Source organism: Triturus cristatus, chromosome 8 (assembly GCF_964204655.1).
Source record: "Triturus cristatus chromosome 8, aTriCri1.1, whole genome shotgun sequence".
Classification (NCBI taxonomy): domain Eukaryota; kingdom Metazoa; phylum Chordata; class Amphibia; order Caudata; family Salamandridae; genus Triturus; species Triturus cristatus.
In genome coordinates this window covers 812,707,092-812,728,007 of record NC_140591.1, presented here as the reverse complement: position 1 = coordinate 812,728,007, position 20,916 = coordinate 812,707,092, and the positions used below count along the sequence as shown (strand labels likewise).

Sequence of the window (20,916 nt, the reverse complement as noted above, 5' to 3'; positions counted from 1 at the left end):
CTTTGTGTATTGTGCACATTACCACTGTGATGTGCAACTGTACAGTTATGGGCACGAGTCATGGACACAGTAGCAGGTTGGATATGTTTAGGACATGCCACATACACCTTGAGTCCTGGGTGGGATGGTATGTACATCACAGTGCGACCCATAGCCACAATTCTGATGTATACCCACAGTCTGTGTGCCTGTTGTGTCTCAGATGTGTCTGATCAAATGTGCCCAATGGGAGACAGTCTCCACATCCATGTGGTTTGTGCGTCAACATTGATGTTGTGTGTGTCTACGACACGTCCATGTAGGGCCTGCAGAGACAACAGTGGCCACTACCTGTGGGACTCGTGGTTGTTCTGTGGTGTGTACATGATACGCCATGTCATGCCAGTGTCCATGTGGCAATACAGGGACCCTGGGTATCTGCATGTCAAAGAGCTGTGATGCCTGGGAGACATCAGGCCTCACTTGTCACTGTGGTGTGTCTTTGTAATGTGACAGCAGTACATAGGTAATGTGACACAGCCCAATGATTGGCCATTGCACTACATGGAACTTATGCAGACATGTGAACTTGAGATGTGAGATGATGGGCATGTAGTTGACATATGTGTCCATACCCAACAGCACACACCTCAGTACATTGTGTATTGTCATGATGTATCGTGATATTTTGCTTGGTCATAGCCACATGGGTGGATGAATTGACAATCTTCCTTTGTTCATCTCTGTACTGCAGGGCACCAGCTGTCCATAGACCGTTCACAGACCTTGAAACCATGCAGGAACGCGACTGCATCCGACGGTACCGCTTCACCAGGCCACTGTTTGAGGAGTCGGCGGAGCAGTTGACGCCACATCTGCTACCTGGCCGGACATACCCTACAGCACTGACCCCAGAGGTGAAGGTGATGGCAGCCCTGCACTTCTTTGCTACTGGTACCTTCCAGTACACTGTGGCTACTGCTGGTGGTATGTCGCAAACTATGTTCAGTCGTGTGCTACGCAATGTCTTGGAGGGGATGTTGCATTTCCTTGACCTGTACATCAAGTTTCCTAGCCCTGGTCAACTCACTGACATAAAGGATGCTTTTTATACACTGGGGAGGATGCCGAACGTCATCGGATCTATTGATGGTACACATGTGGCCCTGGTACCACCACGGGCACATGAGCAGGCATACCGGAACAGGAAACATTTCCACTCCATCAATGCTCTGGTGGTATGTCTTGCAGACATGTGTATCACACATGTCTGTGCACGTTTCCCCGGTTCTGCGCACGATGCCTACATCATGAGGAGTAGTCGCATTGCAACGCTGATGTCACAGATGCCAAACCAGTGTGCCTGGCTTGTCGGTGTGTACTGACTGTTTACCATTGTGTGTGTTTGGCAATGTTGTATTCCACCCTCTTTCAAAACTCCGCTAATTGTTCAATTGTTTGTATGTAGGTGACTCCGGATACACCAACATTCGGTGGTTGCTGACACCCCTCAGAAACCCTGTGACACCAGCCGAGATGCGCTACAATGAGACACATGGTCGGAACAGGAGGGTGATTGAGCGGACCTTTCGTCTCATGAAAAGACGCTTCCGCTGCCTGGACAAGACCGGAGGGGCAAAATTATCCTTTTATGCTGCATGCTACACAACATGACAGTGCGGAAGAAGTTGCCTCTCATCCAGGATGACGATGACTTACATCCGCCACCTGTGGAGGATCCAGGCCTGGGCCACGATGCCAGTGAGGATGATGATGAGGGTGACATCTGCACACAGCTCATCAACAACTTTTTCACCTGAATGTGAGTTTACAGGGTTGTTATGTCAATGTATTGAGTTAGCCTGAAATGTGTTGGGGCTGCTCTGTTGCGGTTTGAGTGTGTCTGTGTGCTACTTGACTGGATGCGTGCAGTGATGTGTCCTTTCAGGTGGTCTGTACTCCACAATAGTGTCGAACTGCTAACTTGTTTCTGTGTAGGTTTCTTTTGACATGTTTTGTGCATGTGTATTGCATTTCTCTCCTGTTCTGCTGTGCTTTTGACTTTGTCTTATGTCTGTACTTCCCAGGGTACTTTGCCTGTTGTTTGGTCAACACTGACCCCCAACACCCAGAATCCAACCCGAGGGTGGAAGTTGTCGATTCCCATCAAGTGATGTACCACACACCCCTGGACTTCGATTCTCCGACACTTTGTGACAGTGTGTCCACTGTCACATAGAATTACCTTGCAACTGTTGTGGAATAAACATGTTGCTGATGTGTAATGAACCTGTGCTACCCTTTGTTCTGTGCGTTGTCTGTCTTATCACATCTGACTGACATTTGCTTACCTCACCTGTGGGCTTGTTACCACTGACTGTAGATAGGTGTGGTGTCTGTGCATTCTACTGTATTTCAGGTCAACATCATTGTATGGGATGAGTTACTTGGCCATGGTGAGTATGTGTTGTGGTGCCATAGTGGTGTGTCTCCCTCACATGTATCACATCACCATGACTCACATAACGGTGATCACATTGCTGTAGTATTTGGCATGCACTGTGTTCTTTAGCAGGTCAACATCTCCATGACACATAACAACTTGGAATCACACAGAGGCAAGTATAGTGTACTGGTGAGTTTATTTACAAACATGTGTGAGGATAGTGCACAGGATGGTGGGTGCTGTACATTGGGATTTGAATCCAAAGTTCACAGTAGAGTTGGAAGTGTTGGTAGCTGAAATGTCCAGAGTAAAGTCCACAGTCATCTGCTACATTGGACCAACATGAACCCTCCATGTCATGTAGGCGAGTTGTGTTAGATACGACAAGGTGAACAGTTTGCGCACAAAGAACATTTTCCAGAACAGGTTTTGAGGCCCTGGGGGATGTGCATGGACATCTGCATCTCACTTGTCCTTCTTCGGACGACCCCTCTTCTTCTTCGGTGGGGATCCTCAGGTGCAGGCATCTTCGGTGCAGAAGCCTCTCCGCCAGAGTCATCTTCCCTCCCTGTGGCACTGGCAGATCTTGCGGCAACAGATGTTGTGGCCACACAGGGAGGTGTGGACATGTTGATGCGTATCTGGTGGAGGCATGTGAGTATGTCCCTATACACCGCAGTAAGTGCATCCCACTTTGTCTCCATGCGAGCATGATGGGCAGCGTGCTCCTGTTGAATGTCCTTGAAGATCCCCACTACCTGGCCGAATCCTCCGGTGCTATCCTGGTACGCATCTATGATGCGTGCCAGTTGGGGGTCATCATGCAGTCCAGACCCCTCTGCAAGCCGCGACCTCTGCCTACCACCCCTCCCAGCACTCCTAGCCACACGGGCAGGACCTGCAGTGGCACGCACAGGTGACACTGGGCCCCCTTGGGTGTTGTTACTGGTGGTGTTGTCCTTAGCTTCCTGGAGGTCCTGTGTCCCGGTGCTGTCGGTATTCTGTGTCCTTGGTCTGTATGGGTTGGCAGGGGTGCCCTGTCTGTTGCCAGATGCTGGAGGCGTGGGTACAGGGGGTGCAGATGTTTGTACTGCTGGTGCTGCATGATGACTCACATCGGAGGTGCCAGGTTGTTCTTCATCATCCGAAGAGGACAGAGACTGATCCACACCAGAGAGCTGAGGGTCCACCGGAGTCTGGGACAAGGACTCCTCTTCATTTGCTGCTGTGTCCCCAGCACCACCTGTGTTTGGAAGAGACACACAAGGTAAGTTATGTTTCTACAGGCATCAATGGTTCACATACATGACATTTGCTACTGTATGTCAGGATGCGTGCCTGTACACTGCTTTGTCCAAAGTTGTCACTGACAGAGATTGATATTGATGTGGCACATTGCCCAGCCAACATGAAGCATTTCAATGTGCATGTCGAAGTGTGTGCATTCCCAGCTCATGTATAGATTTGGCTGTACATGGCCATTACTACTCATGGGCCATCACTTTGCTGACACAGGTGTGTCATCCCTGTACATATTTGAACTTTAACAAGGACATACGTGCAATTCCACTGAGGATATGTTGTAAGATTGGGGCATGTGTGGTAGCAGATTTTGCTAGTCTTTGTGTGTCACATTGGTTTATTGGTACGACATGGTCACAGTCCGGTATGCCTGTGATCTCTTATCTACGACAGCTTCAACTCCGACCCCCCCGCACCCACCACCGAGTCCACCACCCCTGCGACTACCACTCGCACCAGTCGCCTGAAGGTCTGGTCCAGCGACGAAGACACCATCAAAACCATGAACTCCATCCACTCCGGATCCCCATCGGACCCCTGCCCTCACCACGTCTTCAACAAAGCCAGCACAACCATCGCGCCCCACCTCCGGAAAACAATCAACTGTTCCTTCGAGACAGCAACCTTCCCAGAAAGCTGGAAGCACGCCGAGATCAACGCCCTTCTGAAGAAGCCCAAGGCGGACCCCAAGGACCTCAAGAACTTCCGGCCCATCTCCCTGCTCCCTTTCCCGGCAAAAGTGACCGAGAAGATTGTCAACAAACAGCTGACCCGCTACATTGAAGTTAACAACATCCTGGACCCTTCCCAATCCGGTTTTCGCAGCAACCACAGCACCGAGACTGCCCTCATCGCCGCCACTGATGACATCCGGACCCTGATGGACAAAGGAGAAACAGCCGCCCTCATCCTCCTGGACCTATCAGCAGCCTTTGACACGGTCTGCCACCGCACCCTATCAGCACGCCTCCATGACGCCAGTATCCAAGAGAAGGCCATGGCCTGGACCACATCCTTCCTCTCCGGCAGAACCCAGAGCGTCCGCCTCCCACCCTTCCGCTCCAAAACCACCGAGATAATCTGCGGCGTCCCACAGGGATCCTCCCTCAGCCCAACGCTGTTCAATATCTACATGGCCCCCCTCGACCACGTCACACGACAACACAACCTCAACATCATCTCCTACGCCGACGACACCCAGCTGATCATATCCCTCACAGAAGATCCCCACACCGCCAAAGCTAACCTCCACAGAGGAATGAAGGCCGTAGCCGACTGGATGAAGGACAGCAGACTGAAGCTGAACTCAGACAAGACAGAGGTCCTCATTCTCGGACCCACCCCATCAGCCTGGGACGACTCTTGGTGGCCCACGTTACTAGGCACAGCCCCGGAACCCACGGACCACGCACGCAACCTGGGGGTCATCCTCGACTCCACACTCTCCATGACCAGGCAAGTCAACGCCGTCTCCGCGTCCTGCTTCAACACCCTCCGTATGCTCCGCAGGATCTTCAAATGGATCCCCCTCGACACGAGAAAAACCGTTACCAAGGCCCTCATCGCCAACAGACTCGACTACGGGAACGCCCTCTACTCAGGAACTACAAACAAGCTCCTGAGACGACTCCAACGCATCCAGAACGCCTCGGCCCGACTCATCCTCGACGTCCCCCGCCACAACCACATCACACTCCACCTGAGAGGCCTGCACTGGCTCCCCGTCAACAAAAGGATCACCTTCAAGCTCCTGATCCACGCACACAAAGCACTGCACAACACCGGACCCACCTACCTCAACAACAGACTCAGCTTCCACACCCCCACCCTAAGCCTCCGCTCAGCCAACCTCGCCCTCGCCATAGTCCCTCGCATCCGAAAAACCACCGGCGGCGGCAGATCCTTCTCCTACCTTGCCGCCAAGACCTGGAACACTCTCCCCACCATCCTCGGACAGACCCAGGACCTGCTGGCCTTCAGAAGACTCCTCAAGACCTGGCTCTTCGACCAGTAGCACCCCACCTCTCCAGCGCCTTGAGACCCTCTCGGGTATGTAGTGCGCTTTACAAATGCAGTGATTGATTGATTGATTGATTGATTGATTGATTGATTGATTGATTGATTGATTGATTGATTGGGAGAAAGTGTTTTTTACAGTGCTCCTAGTTCCCATCTCATTTCATACAAGTGATGATGTCACCATCGTTAATGAGTCTGATGCTGAGTTTTGTACGTGCATATGTGATTTGACTTGTCAATGTTCTCCATGGTTACATGGATTGGGCAAGGAAGCACGCTGGCTTTTCAATGCTCATGACAGTGAGAGCCGGTGTTGTGTGTGTTGCGGTTTGGCTGCTGTGAGTAGCATGTCTCCTTCAATGCAGTCCAGGTTAGTCCTTGTGTCTACAGTGTCTATGTCAGTGAGTGGTGTGTTGTGTGAAGGATGCATATGTTGCAGCACGATGTAGGAGTGGAATGCAGCTCACAACAGCACCGAGCGTGAATGAGACCATGCTATGGTGTTGACTATATTGGTGTGTCCATTCCATTCACCCCCCAACGACCCTCAGCAGCCAAGGGGACTTCATCCTCCAACCAGCAGTGCACCAGGAGGCTCCTGTGTAGAGTTGTTGAGAAAGGGAGCGGGCCTCTGACCACGTCTCAGCAATCCTGCTGTGCTGGACTTACTTGTGAAAACAATAGGGGTTCAAGCCCCCAATGACCTTCAGCAGCCAAGGGGACTTTATGCCCCAACAAGTAGTGAGCCAGGAGGCCCTGTGTAGAGTGGTTGACAAAGGGGGCAGGCCCTCCGACCACTCCAGCTGGGGGGACTTACTTGTGGCAATAATAGGGGTCCTCCAGTAGTGTTGTGTAGTTCCTAATAATACATAGGATCTGCGCGTTTTAACAACATAAACTAAGGGATTGGTGCCAAGACTGATTCCAGACACCCTCAAAGGATATGTCAGCCTTTAGACCAGCTAGCTCACAGTGTCGCCATTACCTCCCCCTTAACCTTACCAAGGAGCGAATAGTCTCTGGCAACTTGATCCTTCAGGGATTGTGGAAACAGTACAGTACTTTTTCATCAGTCACTCGTGCTCACTTGGTCTCAGAGAAATACACAGAATAAACAATGGGGACGTTTTCAGTAAGCATTTATTGAACCAGAGTCATTCTAGTATAAAACGTGTGTGCTGCAACAACCATTAGACAGAAACAGATGTATAAGATTACAAGCACCAACAGAGTAAATAAAAGGTAGAATTCTACCATGGTGCTAAAACAGTGAATATATGCAGGTATATAGATACATGACAGTAATCAAGCGTACTCCTATGATGCAAACCCTACCTAAGTATACCTAAGCATGTATGTGGGTGTAAAGCTAAGAATCCCCTAGGGAAGAGCCATTCCCATTACCTGATGGGAGAGAATGAAGGACTCCATCTTGGTCTCGAGTTGGAAACCCCGCAAGGGAGGTCAGACCGATGCGTGTTGTAGCTTCTACAGTCAGGGACCTCAGTGTCTAGTGTCAGCATTGAAGTTTCTCCTCTGTCTATCTAGTGTTGGTATCGGTCTTTTATACCATAAAGATAGTCTCGGGTTCCTTACATAATCGATGTGTTGTAAGTATGACTGTGCAAATTAACTTAGAACAATACCTGCAATTATGCAAAGTAGTTATTTCGTCCTAGGATGAAGATGACCATGACATTTTACACAGAATGTGTTCATGGTGTTACGTACGTCATGTGTAGGGACTTTTCTAAGAATCCTCATACATAATAAATGAGGCTAGTTTCCAAGAAATTGATTTAATCAGCACATAACTAGGTAAAAGGTCAGTGTTAGAACCGTTATGCAGAACAAGGTAGGAAAAATGTAGGTAAAAGGTCATGTAGCTACGTAGGCCTAGATTGGGGTACATTGGGGAACATAACACCCACTCCTCATCCAAAGGACGATAAGATTATCTAATACTAAAGTATGCCTGATAAAAGAATAAAAATATTTGATGAAAACTAGTATAAAAACATCTAAAAACATAATATAAGTTAAATAATGATGCTATAAAAATTTTAAAGCTCTATCAGTCTAAAAAAGAGTCAATATATGATCAGACTGACTAGGCACTCTAAAAGCCATGGTACTCAGTGAGAGCAGGAAAGTTAAAACAAAACGATGTTTTCGAATTCCAATTTGACTTGTTTTGGAAAAAGGTTGAATTGTTCCCATCACCTTCGAGAGCCAAATATTTATGAATTCTGTGTGGGTGATGCAACATCATTGTTGCTTGCACCTGCAGACAACAGTCCCTGTAACACCTCTTGTATTAGGTCAATGGAGCAAAGGTGATCATCTTTAGTTCCCGCAGCAGCCACCGAGAAAACGCTTGAAACCTGTGTGCTGGTTATAGAGCCGGTGTCTGTTCTGACAGGAACTGAAGCATCCCATGGAGGCTCCAGGAGTACCGTCATCAACATGGGAATATGCTGAGGAAACTGATACTTGGGCCTTTAAGGGGTCCAGTGGCGCAACCTAAGGAAGTGTTAGGCATATTTCCAAAATGCATTCATATCCGCAGAATAGGCAGCGGAGCACAGGCATGATGCAGTACACCCAGACTAGACTGAATGATAGGAATCGATGCTCGTTTAGCTTCCGAAGCGGAGCTGTGCCCAGATGGAGTACCATGCGCTTACAGCAACGTCACCCTAGGAGTGCTTTTTCCATCTCTGGAGAAACTGGGCCTTCCATTGCATAGATGGAAAATTAAAACCAGGATACCCACTACAAATAGTAGGACCAGCGGAAGCTCTCCAAAAATGCTTCCCAATACAGAGTGTATAAACACTGGAATAACTCCGAAGAGTGTCTGGAAGGTGCTTAATAGACCAGAACCAATGCTGTTAAATAGGTGCACAATTCCCTTCTTATCAGACATTTTAAAGATACGATGAACCATTTCCCCGAAATGGAGCAGGAAATTTGTACGGGACTAGCGCCTGTATCTCAGATGAAGACCTTAGAACCTGGAGATCAAAAGTCTCTCGGGCTGAGGTTGAGGCCACATCCTTTTGCAAAAGCATGGCTTTCAGTCTGCTCAGAGAATCAAACCGTATAAAGGAAACATTCAACAAAGGCCATTGCGTCACCTCCCTAACAGTGTGGGTCGGTAGAAACAATACTTGCATGCAACAAGTAACCCTGAAACCTACTGTGACAAGATATGCAATGCCTGGAACCATCCCACCGCAACTTTGATCATTCAGCATCAAATAGCTTCCATTTGAAAGCAGCTTGAACACTGGATGAATCACAGCAGCTGGGGATCCCTTCAAGTGACATGATAAGTTGGCAACTAAAGCATTTCAGGCTCCATGAAGCAAAATATCATTGCAAACTAGAGACTCACTTAAAGCAGTTTCACGTTCTGAACCACTGAAAAATACTACAGTGTCCCCATTCCTGCATCTAAATCTGTAAGGTAATTCCGAGTACTCATGTATAACTCTCTCTCCCAATGCTTCATACCTTCCCACCTGCTGATACTAGTAGTAGTATAAGATGCTTTATTGTATTAATCATTTGATTACAATAAAAGAGAAAATGCAAATGCTGAGTTAAAATAATTTCTATGATTAAACATCATATAAAAGAACATATATAATTCATAATACCATATATATATATATACATGTTTTAAAAACAATCTAAGCAGTTAATGCTTTATAGGCATGTTCTAAAAACGGAACCATCCTTATAATTGCACTGTCCTCTTTGAGCCTGAAACAATAACGTACAGCCTCTACAGTTGTTCTTATTTTCGCATTATTAAACAAGGGACGTAAGTATATCCTCCGTATCGGCAACAGCTTCGGGCAGATGCATATTAAATGTTCAAGAGTTTCTTTACCTATTGGAATTGGAATATTGTGACTAGCAGTGTAATATAGCAATGGATTAACCATTATGTGGAAGGTGACTCAGTCACGGTGAAAGATAATTGGTCCAATGTTTCAATGTGTAGATTTGTATATCTTACATCTCTATGGGCCATTGACATCTTTCTTTCCGTTAGATTGTATGTCGAAAACAGAGTTGTGCTGTTGATGTAGCACCAGGGCATGTGACCAGAACAAATGATTGTAGGGTCCAGCTTAATAAAAGAATGGATAGCAATTACGATTGTCCATGTTGAAGAATAGACAATCCTGTTTCATCATATCTATAGCCGAAGACACAATTTTAACCAGTAAATAAATTCTAGATGATAGTGTGGTCATGCAATTGTCGAACACTGCCAAAGCCTTTTCTAGGTTAACATTGTCAATCTCACGCAATCACTCATCAGCCTCCTGTTGAGAGATTTTCTATACCTCATTGTAAATAGCATACAAGAAGCGCTTTTGGCGTGGTTTCTGGGGACCTAACATCCCTGTTATCCATGTCATCTGAGAGTAAGGACACGTTTTGTATCACCTGGGTCAGTGCTAAGGTTTTTAGCCACTCTAGACATAACTTCCCAACACTGTAGGATGTCATCACCACCAAGTGTTCTGTTTGTACATAACGCTGGTCAGGCCTATGGATCCTGAACTCTTTGGTGGTACCCCTTAATTGTGACTAACACCCATTTGTGTCGATTGGCCAAACCAACCACCCCTTCCAATTGGGGTGTGATGAATTGTAAGAAGCATCATGTTGTATGGTATCTAATGTATTCTCACTGTTTTGTGTGTAATTTTGCCATCCCTCAAAGGTGTGTTCAAGTCCTTGATCTTGGCAAGCCCAAGACAGGAAGTCTGTTGCACTCTCTCGTTCAGGAAAATTATTTTATATTGTATGAGGCATGCTTTATATAAGGCCTCAGTTCCCTGAACTTGCCATTCTTTAGTCCCTCAGACAGATTTTGTTTCAATAGCGTCCCTCCAAAAGTCAAAACCCTTTAAAGACAGTTGGGAAATAAAGGAAGCAGAGTATATATGTTTCGTGTTAGTGAGAATATTTTTCTTCGCAGGTGTTGGTGCAAGCTTATAATAATAAGATGTTAGGTCTGATGTGTTAAATCCCGAAAAATAAGCAAACTTCTGTGCAAATGTGTTTGAACTACCTTTCAGTGTTGTTGGGCAATGTTCCCAGTGATCATAAGAGAAAACATTTTGTGGGATGCTTGCTTTGTGCAAGAAATGATGACCATAGTGTTGGTAACAAAATATGGTGTCAAAATTAGATGTATCATCATACAATTCTGTAGTAATTAAACCGGAAGCATTGAAGAAGATGCTTTATTCTTGGCTACATGGTTTGTGGAGCCGGCAAACACAATGGCTCCAGCAGAGCAGCTCCAACCAACAGTGCATCCACATTCCTTTGCCTCTAGGTAACAGGTTCATTCTAGTAGATGACTTAACCCACACTTAAAGAGATACATACTACAATCACATCTGCAGGATACTACACATCTTCCCTTCTTCCCCAAAAAAACCACACAAAAAATATGAAAAACACCAGGAAGAAAAAGCAAGTTAAATAGCACTACTATTTAAAATCTGTATTTTGTAGGCTTAACAATAACCCTAGAACTCCTTCTAAGACTGACCTGTTGGGAACCCACATCACTGCAAGGCGAATCACTGTTTTCGCACACAGAAATTAGGCCCCTTAGTGCAAACGTTCACCACTTTGCTAAGATTCCACCAATAACCTCCCAAAACCTTCACAGCATTCTGAAATTTTTTCAGAACTTTGACTGGATCACCAAACTTACTCTCTCCCTTCTTGGTAGGAAGAGGAGTTCTAAACCTGATCATATCGCCAACCTCGAGTGGAGCAAATTTGACTCCCTTCTTAGCATCATACCACTCTTTCTGTTTAACCTGAGTACGGGACATAGTCCCTCTACCAATAGACATTAACTTTGAGACATCTGATTCTGACTTAATCCATTTTGACACCCATCCTGGTATGGAGTACTTTTTTTCTCTACAATCTTATTGACAGTGTGTGTGCATGTAGAAACCATTCTGTGATAAGCATTTGTGTTTTTCATGTGTTTGCAGACAGATAACTGTGCTGTTTTTATATTTTGGTAGAATTAGAAACCAGTCATTGTTTATGAATTTGTGAAATGAGTTATGTTTCTACACTAAAATGTAGTACTCCTTCTAGATGAAGAAATGTGTTTTGGTAGAGTGCAAGGGATAGTGTTGTTTGTCTAGAATCACACAGTGATTCTGTGTGCATTTCGGAACCACTGTGAGAGAAGCATTTGGTAACATTGTGTATTTGCTGGCAGATAACTGTTTTAAAACCTGTCATGTTGTCAAGTTTTAGTAGCATTAGAAGCCAGTCTTTGCTTATGCATTGATAAAATGAGTCATGCTTTGACACTAATGTGCTGTACTTTAATATGTAGATTGTGTGTAGTCTCTTTACCCTTTGCACAGTAGTGAATGAGTTTTGGTAAACTGCTAGGGATAGTATTGCTTGTCTAGAATCACACTGTGAGTCTGTGTGCATTTGGGAACCACTGTGAGAGAAGCATTTGATAACATCATGTATTCGCTGACATTTAACTGTTTTAAAACCTGTCTTGTTGTCAAGTTTTAGTAGCATTAGAAGGCAGTTTTTGCTTATGGTTTGATTAAATGAGTCAGGCTTTGACACAAAAGTGCAGTCCTGAAATATGTAGATTGTGTGCAGTTCCCTTACCACTTCCACAGTAGTGAATGAGTTTTGGTAAACTCCTAGGGATAGTGGTTGTTGTCTAGAATCACACTGTGAGTCTGTGTGCATTTGGGAACCACTATGAGAGAAGCATTTGGTAACATCGTGTATTTGCTGACAGATAACTTTTTTAAAACCTGTCATGTTGTCAAGTTTTAGTAGCATTAGAAGCCAGTCTTTGCTTATGCATTGATAAAATGAGTCAGGCTTTGACACTAAAGTGCTGTACTTAAATATGTAGATTGTGTGCAGTACTCTTACCTCTTCTAGACTAGTGAATGAGTTTTGGTAAACTCCTAGGATAGTGTTGCTTGTCTAAAATCACACTGTGAGTCTGTGTGCATTTGGGTAAGGATTGTGAGAGAAGCATTTGGTAACATCGTGTATTTGCTGACAGATAACTGTTTTAAAACCGGTCATGTTGTCAAGTTTTAGTAGCATTAGAAGCTAGTCTTTGCTTATGCATTGATAAAATGAGTCAGGGTTTGTCACTAAAGTGCAGTACCATGTACTATTCTCTTCACTGTGCCAGAACTGAAAAATTAAAGGTTTTACCCAGGCGCTGTCCTAGCAGTAGTCTGATGATTTAGTCAGTTTCCAAGTGCTCATGTTGTGAACCATACATTACCACATAGACTGTTTCAAATGTCTATGCAGTATGCATGCAGTCTTCTAACACTTGTCTTTCACACCTTCAATTCCCTAGTCAGTATCCATACAGTCCAGCAAACATCCTGTCACTCCCTTTGCACTCCTCTAGTGACCCATTCAGTACCAAGTACTAATCCATTCACTGTGCCAAAAGCCAACCACTTATAAATTCACCCAGGCACTCTCCTTGCTGTACTCTAATCATTCAGTCAGTACCCAAGTACTCATGCAGTGAGCCAGACCTTAGCACATGGACTGCTTCAAACGCCTATCCACTATGTATGCAGTCCTGTTAACCACCTACACAGTTGTCGTTCACACTTTCAATTCCCCAGTCAGTATTCATACACTTCTAGCAAACACCCTGTTACTCACCCAGTGTGTCTCCTTATAGTACTGTAATCATTCAGTTAGTTAGCATGTAGTCTTTTAGTGAGGTAGGCTTCAGGGCGTGAACTGCTTCAAAGTAGTATGCACTATGCATGTAGTGTTTTAACCATCGTCACACTTGTGGTTCAGGGCTATAGTTTCTTAGTCAGTTTTTATATAAAATGTGTTTGTACAGTAATGGAATAGTATAAATGTGAAAGTTATTAATATACATTTATTTGTGATTCTTTTTTACAGATACTGTTTTTCAACGTTAAAATAGAGAAATCATGGCAGAAAAAAAAAGAAAAAGAAAAGAAACTCAGAAAGGCGCAGGAGTGTTTCTCATCAGTTTGCACTCTTCTCGTGCAAGATCGGATGAAGGGTCCTTAGGTGCTTCATCATACTTGCCGTGCCGTACGAGTATTTCTTGTTAGGATCCCCTCGCGACAGCACTCTTTTGCAAATCTTGCACATGACCAAGGTGGCATTGGTCTTTGTTTGCCCCTCGGGAAAAGTAAAACATTTCCACACCACTGAAGAAAAGCGTTGTGGGCGTGGTGCCTCCTCCAAAAATTCATCCTTAGATTCAGTGAATATGTTTAAGCGACAACATTTACAGTTTTTGTAAGTTAAACTTATAAACTTTTGTTAGCCATAAGCATTTTATATATGTGTGATTTGTATCTTGTGGTATTTTACTGAGAATAGCATGTTGTTGTTTTTTAACAATCTTTCTGATTGTTTTTTTTTTTGCCTGCTGTTAAGTGATGAGTACGATTGAAATCACTATTTCTAGTGAAATTCAATATATTCTGAGAACAGCAAAAAAGACAAACAAATTACTTTGTGGAAATTATGTTGTGTTGTAAAAAATGTATTATTACATGTTATAATTTTTTTTTCTTTTCTTTCACAGATCCAAATTTTAAAATAAGCAATTTATATGAATTTAGATTGCAATGAAAATCTGGTAAAAATGTATACCTGTTTTTATTCCTATTACTGTGAAGGTAAGTTTAACTAAGTCTCAATATGCAGAATGAGGAGGTATGCAAGAAGCTACAAAGTTGAGTAGGATGGAAGGCAAGATGGCCGCTGACTGACCTCTGTGAAAGTCGCTGCTGCAGCCGCCTCCCTCCCTGGGGAAGACACTGGGATATAATGGACATACTGCGATTAAATATTCTGATAGAATAAGAAGGGATGTTGTCGTACCCGTACCCACTCACCTGGTTGACTTTTAAAGGCTACTTGAGGAAGATTGCCGCAGCGAGTATCTTGGCGAGAAAGCTGTTGCTTGATCTGCTCTCCCCGAGCTCTGATAACAAAGGGCCGATGGTTGGAGTAAAAAGAATGGATGCAAAAACGGTAAAGACGACGGGGATAGATCCGGTGTACCTACGAGAGGTACTGATCCTCCAGCTCCCCAAGGGGTCCAAGTGTCCCAAATACCCCCCGGATCTTCTGGTCGTGGCCGAGCGGTATCAGTAAAAAGTAAATCGACGAAGAAAGCCGGCTCGGCTTCGAGTGCTCCAGATGTCTCTGCCAGTCGGGCTAGACGGGGAGATACGAAGGAACTCTCTCTGCGGCTGCCGACAGTGGCAGAAGCGTTTATGATGACGGCAGGCTCCCCAGTGCAGTCTGCAACCACAAGTGGAAGTATGACGGCGAGTTTGGAGACCGGAGGGCAGACAGTAGCTGGAGACAATCGTGGAAGCCGAGCAAGGGACAAGGCTGAACTTGGGGTTCCCCCTGCTGGGGATAAGCGAGCACTGTGCGTTACTGATGCCTCTGTAGTCTCATCAGCTGGCGAAATTTTGGATAAAGCTGAATCGGACGTCTGTGGTAGCGAGAGCCACAGAGAAAAAGCGCAAAATGAAGATAAAGGAGAAGAGGGATTAAGTAAACTTCTAGAGGCAGACACTATAGGGGAAGAGCCAAACATGGCGAGTCGCCAGGAAAGAAAAGTACAGGTTGCTCTAAACCCCCCTATAAATAACCCTATAAATAACAGGGGTGTAGACCCTAACAGGATGGACAAAAAACTGGAAGAATACGCAAGAGCGAAGGTGTAACTCAACAACAAGGGGCAGGATGCAACTCAGCCCCCCAGACACCGACAAGTTCTACTCTGTAAATGAAGACTCAGATAATCTCTCTAGCAGTGAGGAAAAATCATCAGAGGAATTAGATTCAGCGACATCCTCTGCTTCCCAGGGGGCGGCAGCACGCAGATGTATGACCCTGAAACGGAGGTCAAAGCAACTGCTAAATGCAAGATTATAAGCTACTGCAGTGAAGGAGCTAAACTGGGATTACTCAGCTACTGGTCAAGTATACGAAGATACACCAGAAGCTCCCGGAGCTGGAGTGGGAGCTGCCCCCCCGGCCTCGCTAGATCTGCTATACTCCACTCTTAAGCAGATGCAAGGGGAGGCCAGACAAGAGAGCCGTAGAGCACGCCAAGTGACTAAAAAGCTTCAAATATCACTACAAAACGTAAATAAGCTGTACACGGACATAGCGGAAAGGGTGGACCAGGTTGAGCAGAGAACCGAGAAACTGGAAGAAGAAGTAGGGAGGATTCAGGTATCTAAGAAGGAACAAGAGAAGCAGACGGAAGACTTTATGTGGAAAATAGAGGATTTTGAGAATCGACAGGGGCGGAACAATGTTAGGCTCTTGGGCCTTGAAGAGAATATTGAGGGTGGTGACATCTTGGCCTTTGTGGTGTCCTTATTGAAGGGTGCCTTCCCGGATCTTTCTCAATGGAACTGGGCCACAGAAGTGCAAAGGGCACATCGGTATCCTGTAACAATCAGAAAGAATCAGCATACAGGACAGCCAGAACACCCTAGAGCAGTCCTTATCTATATTTGGAATTTCTTATTAAGGCAAGCTATACTAGATAAGGCAAAACCACACACTAAACGCTCTTTTGACGGCCATACTTTCTTTGCTAGGCCCGACTTCTGTCACAGCACTGTAGAGAGAAGATGGAGAATTCGGCAGATGATAGCGCCTTTTCAGGAGAGGGGCAGTGAGGCATACTTGCTATATCCAGCTAGGCTCAAAGTGGTGGTGAATAGTCAGGTCCGGATGTTTACATCAGAGATTAAAGCACAAGAGTATCTGGAAGAATTGAAAACTACGAGGTGGGGCTGGGGGTGTGGCCTAGGGGGGGCAAAAAAAAAAAGAAAGAAAACAACAAGGATTCAAGCTTGGTTTGCAGGCAGCAGATGGTGGGGAAAAAATCAGGGGGGGGTGCTGCAGTGGCGACTAGAGATGATCAGTAAGGCTGCCACATATAGGTCATACGTGACCTATTTGCCTGTGATGGGACTGGGGGGGTGGGGTGGGAGAAGGGACGAGTGTGGTCAGGGGGGCCGGACAGGGTGGGGGTAAGATAGGGAGGAGGGGAAGGGGGGGGACGGAAGAGCACAGCACAGAACACTTTGGGTGGTACAAGGGAGATTGCAGATTTTTGGATCAGGAAGGCTACAGCATAGTATTAAGTTTTAAACAAAAACATAAAAATGAGTATTAGAGTGGCATCTGTTAATGTGTGTGGCCTTAATGATCAGCAAAAGAGATTTAGAGTTGCTGCGTATCTTAAGACACTGCGTATAGATATTCTATGTCTCCAAGAGACCCATATTGAGGAAACTAGAGGGTACCTTATGGAACTATTGGGATTTAAGCTGATTACTGCCACTAAACAGGGGGCAATGACAAGGGGGGTAGCCGTTCTAACTCGTCATCGGAATCTGGTGATCAAAAGAAAGGCTGCAGATAAATGGGGGTGTTGGGCCCTGGTAGAATGTGCACTGCAGGATGAGACATTTACTATTTGTACTGTATACGAATCAACGGCTGATGATCCAGAACTTTTGGAATTTATGGAAGTTGAACTAGCCTCATGGTCTACCCCAGTGATAATGTGCGGGGACTTCAATATTGATGGTATTGGTGGATCATGGGGGCGTACTGGGTGGGTCTATAACGGCCGGGAAAAAAAAGTTTATTACGCCCTCACTAATCTTCAGCAGAATAACGCTTTGGTGGCTGTATGGGGGCGACTTAGGCCTAAGGACTCGGGTAGCACTTTTTTTTCAGCACCTCATAAATCAATTTTTAGATTAGATTATTTCTTTGTCTCAAGTACATTGTTATCAAGGTGTAGTATAGAAAAATACCCCCGGGTTGTCTCCGATCACAGCCCTTTGATTCTCACTGGTACTCTTACTGAGTGTCCTAAGCAGAAGCGAGAATGGACATTTGAAAGAGGGCTTTTGATGGAACCAGAATATGTGATTCATATGAATCAATGGATAGCGCTTTATTGGGGGGGTTAACCGTGGTAGCACAGGTGCAGGAATTGTATGGGATGCCTTTAAGGCTTGAGTTAGAGGCGAAACTTTAAGCTATAGCTTGCTACGCCAAAAAAAAAGAAGCGGCACTGTTGGATAAACTCTGCAAGGCATTAGCAGTGGTAGAAGAGGAATTGGTGGCTGCAATCGTTGGTGGCAATTTATTGGAGAACCTTATGCTGGGAATTGCAGTTATGCGATCAGGGATAGGGGATATCTCCACAACAAAGATAGCCGCACGATATTTAACAAAAAGCGAAATATGCCACGAATTTAGTGAAAAGGTGGGGCATACTCTAGCTGCCAGATTAAGACAAAAGAGTGCTGTAGGAGAAATCTCTGAGATTAATGATAGTAATGGCTCCCCTGTAACAAACGTAGCCAAGATTCGCAATGTGTTCCGCAGCTATTATCAAAATTTATACAGTGAGGATCAGCGGATAGAGAAGAACGGAATTCAAGAATACTTGGAAAAGATCCCTAGGGAAAATATACTAGAAGAAGAAAGGGAGAGTTTGGAAGGGGAAATCACGCAGGATGAAATCTATGCAGCACTCAGCGACTTACCCTCGGGTAAAGCTGCTGGGCCCGACAAAATCCCCCTCAAATTCTATAAAATATTTAAAGAGGCTATCGGCTCGGACTTGGTAAATATTATAAGGACGGCTCAGTTAGGCTGCGCTGTCCCCGATTCTTGGTCAATGGCCGAGATAATAGTTTTTCTTAAAAAAGGCAAACCACCGAGAGACCCTGGCTCTTATAGGCCCATTACGCTAATGAATAGCGATGTAAAGATTTACTCAAAGGTATTAGCAATGCGGCTTAACTTAATCATTGGAAAAATGGTACACCCCTGCCAACATGGGTTTATAATAGGCAGAGGGACCACCCAACATATACGTAGGGTCATAACACTATTCGACTCCACTATAGTCTCGGGAGATCCTATGGCTCTAATTCTAATGGACGCTGAAAAAGCCTTCGATAGGGTCTCATGGGATTATTTATGGGCTGTTTTAAGGTGGTTTGGGATTGGAGATAGATATATAAAGGCAGTACAGGCTCTCTATAGAGACCCGACGGCTTATTTAAAAATAAATGGTGGATATACGGCAGCCTTAGCGATCAAGCGTGGTACACGGCAAGGCTCTCCTTCTTCGCCTTTGCTCTTCGCTTTAAATATCGATCCACTTATCCGAAGACTAGAGGTTAATGAAGGCATACATTCAGTTACATCATATGGGTGGGAGACCAAGACATTGGCTTACGCGGATGATATCGCTGTGATAACTTCTAAACCTGGGGAAGCATTAGTCGCAATTGAAAATGAAGCTTTAATTTTCGGTCCGGTTTCTGGATATGTACTTAACCAAACCAAAACTCAAATTGTGAAAAACAAGATGACTATAATTGATGATCCTAGGGTGGTAGATTCGGCAACATATCTTGGCATAGATATAACCACAGATTTAGATACCTTAGTAGATAGAAACATCAAACCGGTTATAAGGCAAGCTACGAAATACCTAGATAGAATGAACAATTTGCATCTATCAATAGTTGGATGCACTAATGTTGTCAAGATGATAATTTTGCCCAAAATATTATATCTCTTCAGGGCGATCCCTTTGGAATTTGAGAAGAGATGGTTTGAAACATTAGAACATCTGGTTAATAGATTCATTTGGGCCCATGGCAAAACGAGAAGAGCTATACGATTTATGTCACTCCCTAGGGAAAGAGGAGGCTGGGCAGTCCCTGATTTTAGGATGTACTACTGGGCGGCAGCCTTACAATACATGGGAATCTTAGTTGGAGCTCAGGCTAAGGACCCACCAAACGGCCTTCCAGAGATATATAAATTATTATTGGGAGAAGAGGCAACTAACTGCTTTCTACAGTTTACAGAGCCTAGCTACTTTAAGCGGACGAGATTTAAGACACTATCGGCTGCTTATAATATTTGGAGGGCATTAGGGAAAAAAATAGGCATTGGCAGGATACACTATTACACGCAGCCATATAAGAATCCCAATTTTCCAAACACTTTCTCTGATAGAGTTATGGCAGATTGGGGACGATTGGGAATCCAAAAGGTTGGAGATATCATGGGGATAAGGGGAATTTTCTCATTTTCTGAAGTTCAGGCTTTGTATGGGGTGGATAAAAAGCATTTTTTTAAATATCTACAGATTCGTAGTTTTTTGAAGGGGAAAATAGGAGGGGTGACTGGGCTCTCCCCAATAGAAATTATGGATATATTAAAAATGGGACAAGAGTGTACTATCAAGAAATTGTATTTTGAACTGGCTTTATTAAAGGCTGACGATATGGAGAAGCATGGCAAAAAATGGGGAGATAAACTTGGTATAAAACAGGAGGTTTTTGAGAGATCTTTAGAACTGGGGCAAACTGCCCACTGCTCAGCAGGGCTGCAAGCCCAACACTATAAAACTATTTTTTCATTATACTATACACCAGCAAAAATCGCACAATGGGGAGGGCAGGAGGGCATTACGTGCCCCAGATGTGAGAGTTACGATGCAGATTTGATTCACATGATGTCAACATGTCCCAAATTGCAGAGCTTAAAAGGAGAAATTGAGAAATTCCTTATGCATTCTTTAAAAGTTAATCTCCATCTTACCTCAGTAGTAATTCTGTTGGGAATTAGGGAGGAGGATGAAGCAATAAAGATTTCAGAATACTTCATATTCCTTACTATGGCGGTGCTGCGAATCTGTATCTGTTCGGCGTGGCTAGATCCTAATCCACCAACCTTTCAGCGATGGATTGCCAGGCTTCTTTCGATTTATAATCTCGAAAGAGGAATTTATGAACGGAAGGGGAAGAGGGGGAAGATACTAGGGGAGCGTATATGGGGTCCAGTTCAGAGATGGAAGAAAGAGCTAGAAGGAGGAAATGTTTGTGATAATTAAGATATATATACATATGAAATGCTCTGTGAGATACAGTACTCTCTCCTAACAACATACTTTGATTGTAATATAAATTGAGGTTACTTCCGCTCTCCATACCCTCTCCAAAAACACCATTTCCCCC

At 44.8% G+C, this 20,916-nt stretch overlaps 1 long non-coding RNA gene across 1 annotated transcript in view; it reads right to left on the bottom strand.

Moving 5' to 3' along the window:
* Positions 1-2,716: 2,716 nt before the first annotated feature.
* LOC146805123 (uncharacterized) overlaps positions 2,717-20,916 on the bottom strand; it is a 172,042-nt gene continuing 153,842 nt past the window's right edge. Inside the window, exon 3 of the long non-coding RNA XR_014967430.1 lies at positions 2,717-3,668. This is a non-coding gene — a long non-coding RNA (uncharacterized LOC146805123). The remainder of the gene's footprint in view (positions 3,669-20,916) is intronic.